Source organism: Dreissena polymorpha, chromosome 13 (genome assembly GCF_020536995.1).
Source record: "Dreissena polymorpha isolate Duluth1 chromosome 13, UMN_Dpol_1.0, whole genome shotgun sequence".
In the NCBI taxonomy this organism is placed as follows: Eukaryota; Metazoa; Mollusca; class Bivalvia; order Myida; family Dreissenidae; genus Dreissena; species Dreissena polymorpha.
In genome coordinates this window covers 2,607,771-2,613,456 of record NC_068367.1, presented here as the reverse complement: position 1 = coordinate 2,613,456, position 5,686 = coordinate 2,607,771, and positions in this window count along the sequence as shown.

Sequence of the window (5,686 nt, the reverse complement as noted above, 5' to 3'; positions counted from 1 at the left end):
TCCTGCTGGCCATGAGGCAAATCTGCTTACTCTCACCTTTCCTATTCCTGCTGGCCTGAAGGCAATGCTGCTTACCCTCACCTTTTCTATTCCTGCTGGCCATGAGGCAATGCTGCTTACTCTCACCGTTCCTATTCCTGCTGGCCATGAGGCAATGCTGCTTACTCTCACCTTTCCTATTCCTGCTGGCCATGAGGCAAATCTGCTTACTCTCACCTTTTCTATCCTGCTGGCCATGAGGCAATGCTGCTTACTCTCACCTTTCCTATTCCTGCTGGCCATGAGGCAATGCTGCTTACACTCACATTTCCTATTCCTGCTGGCCACGAGGCAATGCTGCTTACTCTCACCTTTCCTATTCCTCCTGGCCAAGAGGCAAATCTGCTTACTCTCACCTTTTCTATTCCTGCTGGCCATGAGGCAAATCTGCTTACTCTCACCTTTCCTATTCCTGCTGGCCATGAGGCAAATCTGCTTAGTCTCACCTTTCCTATTCCTGCTGGCAATGAGACAATGAAGCTTACTCTCACCTTTCCTATTCCTGCTGGTCAAGAGGCAATGCTGCTTACTCTCACTTTTCCTATTCTTGCTGGCCATGAGACAATGCTGCTTAATCTTACCTTTCCTATTCCTGCTGGCCATTAGGCAAATCTGCTTACTCTCACCTTTCCTAATCCTGCTGGCCATGAGGCAAATCTGCTTACTCTCACCTTTCCTATTCCTGCTGGCCTGAAGGCAATGCTCCTTACCCTCACCTTTTCTATTCCTGCTGGCCATGAGGCAATGCTGCTTAATCTCACCTTTCCTATTCCTGCTGGCCATGAGACAATGCTGTTTACTCTCACCTCTCCTATTCCTGCTGGCCATCTGCTTACTTTCACCTTTCCTAATCCTGCTGGCCATGAGGCAATGCTGCTTACTCTCACCTTTCCTATTCCTGCTGGCCATGAGGCAATGTGGCTTACTCTCACCTTTCCTATTCCTGCTGGTCATGAGGCAAAGCTGCTTACTCTCACCTTTCCTATTCCTGCTGGCCATGAGGCAATGCTGCTTACTCTCACATTTCATATTCCTGCTGGCCATGAGGCAATGCTGCTTACTCTCACCGTTCCTATTCCTGCTGGCCATGAGGCAATGCTGCTTACTCTCACCTTTCCTATTCCTGCTGGCCATGAGGCAATGCTGCTTACTCTCACCGTTCCTATTCCTGCTGGCCAAGAGCCAATGCTGCTTACTCTCACCTTTCCTATTCCTGCTGGCCATGAGGCAATGCTGCTTACTCTCACATTTCATATTCCTGCTGGCCATGAGGCAATGCTGCTTACTCTCACCGTTCCTATTCCTGCTGGCCATGAGGCAAAGCTGCTTACTCTCACCTTTCCTATTCCTGCTGGCCATGAGGCAATGCTGCTTACTCTCACCGTTCCTATTCCTGCTGGCCAAGAGGCAATGCTGCTTACTCTCACCTTTCCTATTCCTGCTGGCCATGAGGCAATTCTGCTTACTCTCACCTTTTCTATTCCTGCTGGCCATGAGGCAATGCTGCTTACTCTTACCTTTCCTATTCCTGCTGGCCATGAGGCAATGCTGCTTACTTTCACCTTTCCTATTCCTGCTGGCCATGAGGCAATGATGCTTACTCTCACCTTTCCTATTCCTGCCGGCCAAGAGGCAATGCTGCTTACTATCACCTTTCCTATTCCTGCTGGCCATGAGGCAATGCTGCTTAGTCTCACCTTTCCTATCCCTGCTGGCCATGAGGCAATGTTGCTTACTCTCACCTTTCCTATTCCTGCTGGCCATGAGGCAATGCTGCTTACTCTCACCTTCCCTATTCCTACTGGCCAAGAGGCAATGCTGCCTACTCTCACCTTTCCTATTCAAACTGGCCATGAGGCAATGCTGTCTACTCTCACATTTCCTATTCCTGCTGGCCATGAGGCAATGCTGCCTACTCTAATCTTTCATATTCCTGCTGGCCATGAGGCAATGCTGCCTACTCTCACCTTTCCTATTCCTGCTGGCCATGAGGCAATGCTGCCTACTCTCACCTTTCCTATTCCTGCTGGCCATGAGGCAATGCTGCCTACTCTCACCTTTCCTATTCCTGCTGGCCATGAGGCAACGCTGCCTACTCTCACCTTTCATATTCCTGCTGGCCATTAGGCAATGCTGCCTACTCTCATCTTTCATATTCCTGCTGGCCATGAGGCAATGCTGCCTACTCTCACCTTTCCTATTCCTGCTGGCCATGAGGCAATGCTGTCTACTCACATCTTTCATATTCCTGCTGGCCATGAGGCAATGCTGCTTACTCTCACCTTTCCTATACCTGCTGGCCATGAGGCAATGCTGCCTACTCTCACCTTTCCTATTCCTGCTGGCCATGAGGCAATGCTGCCTACTCTCACCTTTCCTATTCCTGCTGGCCATGAGGTATTGCTGCTTACTCTCACCTTTCATATTGCTGCTGGCCACGAGGCAATGCTGCCTACTCTCACCTTTCCTATTCCTGTTTGCCATGAGGCAATGCTGCTTACTGTCACATTTCTTATTCCTGCTGGCCACAAGGCCATGCTGCCTACTATCAACCTTTCTTATTCCTGCTGGCTATGAGGCAATGCTGCTTACTCTCACCTTTTCTATTCCTGCTGGCCATGAGGCAACGCTGCTTACTCACTCCTTTCCTATTCCTGTTGGCCATGAGACAATGCTTCTTACTCTCACCTTTTATATTCCTGCTGGCCATAGACTGGGTTATAAAGACCTCAACGGACCAGGAACAAAACAGAATCCAGTGGACACTGCAAACTTGGTCAAACTTGACTTTGCCAATTATGTCGCTCTTTTCTAGCACAACCAATAACAGATGCAGAAAGAGACCAACATAGTAGCCGACAACTCAGCTAGACTGGGCCTCACCATAAACAGAAGGAAGAGCAAGGTATTCAAAACCAAAGCATCTAAAGACACACCTATAACAGTCCAAGGCGAGGCACTGGAGGTGGACAGCTTCACCTATTTCAGCAGTATTCTGGACAACCAGGGAGGAATTGATGCAGACATAATGGTAAAGCACAAGCAGCCTTCCATCAGCTGAAGGGCATCCGGGGATCCAGCGCAATTGGCATCACCAACAGTCAGGCTCTTCATTATTAAAGTAAATCCAATATTCATTTCTGGAGCAGACGCCTGGAGAACAACTGACATTACCATTAAGAAAGTCCAGGTCTTCATCAAAACCTGTCTTGGGTAGATCCTCAAGATCCACTGGCCAGACAATATCACCAATTAAGAATTACGAGGAACAAAGCAGCAGCCCGTTGAAGAAGACATTCTTCAGAGAAGTTGGCGATGGAAATGCCAGACGCCTTCGCAAGGCTGCACTCGATGCGACAAGGCAATCTCATCTGGAACCCCCGAGAGAAAAGGAAGAGTAGATGGCTTAGAAACACATGAGGCTGCGTCCTGGATGAAGATGCTAAGCAAATGGACATAGGGGTAGCTGAAATACTTACACAGAACTGAGACTCCTGGAGGAAGCTGGTAGGCAGCCTATGTCCCAAATGGGACCATATGCAAAGATGAGATGATGCAATTTATGGCAATTTTGTTTCCCTGATGAAAAAATATGAAACAAGTTTTAGAATTATTTTTTTGTAAATTTTAATACTTTCCTTTACAAATTCACTTATTGACTGAGTTTCAAATTTAGGACGAGGAATTGTAACATGAGGAACACAGGTTTTCTATAGACAAAAAGAACACTCTCATTTCTAAACTAACCAATTAAAAACACATAACAAGTCTACATCACAGTAAATCTTTCAGTCCAGTTGCAGATCAATTGTCTTAGATGCAAAGCAATTCTCTTAAAGGGATCTTTTCACGGTATGGTAAAATGACAAAATTGAAAAAAGTTGTTTCGCATTCGCAAATTTGCGATTTAGTTATGATATTTGTGAGGAAACAGTATTACTGAACATTTTCCATGGTCTAATATAGCCATTATATGCATCTTTTGACGATTTAAAAACCTAAAAATTATAAAGCGTTGCAACGCGAAACGATTGAATAATTTGGAGAGTTCTGTTGTTGTCGTTTACATTTGTGAAACTACGAAGATTGCTTTCATTACGTATAAAATACGCATAGGATGTATGTTTGGCAGGATAGCTCAGTTGGCTAATGCGTTTTTACTTCAGGATTCCGGGGGTCACTGGTTCGAGCCCTGATGCGGGCTACTTTTTTTCCCTTTTTTAACTGTTATTTTTGATTTTTTACTGGAGCTTTTAAAATTTAATATATACATTTATTAATATAAAGCATTTAATGACAAACTTCAAAACATGCCAAAATCTGTGAAAAGGCCCCTTTAATATACATTTTCATTTGCCACTCTTAGTCAAATTTGATACATGCTACAATTAAGATAATGGTTTTAATTCTTCATCACAACCACTAATTATTTTTTATTGACAAGTTATACATTTTGTATAAAATATATGCAAACTCACCGAGGGTAGTTCGTCTTTTAATTTTAAATTGATAAACATAAAAAATATATGGATAAAAGATTTCCAAGTAAACCAATTACTGAACTTATCACATGATTATACCTAGACATCACGAGTCATTTAGAAAAGAAACTTGTGCAAGAAATTAATGTTGTTCCAAATAGCCAAAAACAAAGTAAAAGATGAGGAGTAATATGAGTTTGCATAAGCTCCTACTAAATGTAAGACTTACTTCATGTCTGTGATAATGTTCTCTGAGATTAATTAAGCATTCAATTTTGCTCATAAAGGTTTAATAAGTTGTTTTTCTAGGTCATCTACAATACATTTATTAAGGACAACAATGGAAATAAGGATTTACTCTATTTCTGTGCTATCCTTGTATTTTAATGTTTGTGACATAATATAAATTTTTAGTACACACACACACACACACGCACGCACGCACGCACGCACACACACACACACACACACACACACACGCACACACACACACACCCTCACACACACACACACACACACACGCACACACACACGCACGCACGCACGCACACACACACACATTATATATATATATATATATATATATATTTATTTACAAATAAAACTTTTATTATTTTACTGTGTCACATTTATATATAAAGTTATAATATTTATTGAATTTTTTATAAACCTGTAACTCTGTTTGCTTGATTTATCAACTATGATGATATTTTAAATCAAAGGTTTGCTATTTCTTATGCCATAAGCAGATACAACTTATTTTATGGGTAATATATGCTCTATGTACCATGTTTTACAAATTGTAAAAATATGAAATGAATGAATGTAAAAACTTTACACGACACAAAAATATTTTTATATCAAACCACATAAAAAATATGACAATCTTATGAAGATGCAGTTTTGCTCGAATGAAGACATATAAAAAATAAAATGTTCTGTTTAATTACATGTTAACAATAACTGTTGGGACATTAGAGGTTCAATCAATGATCAGATAATGATAAGTTTAGATAAGATGAAATATCTTGGACACAGTGTAAAGCCATTTTCATATAAATTAAATTATTACCCAATTTATGTGGCCACTGTATTAAGTGAATAAGAAATTAGACATAAAACTTTGAACGGATATCATTTTGAGTGAAACAACAAGTAAAACTGCA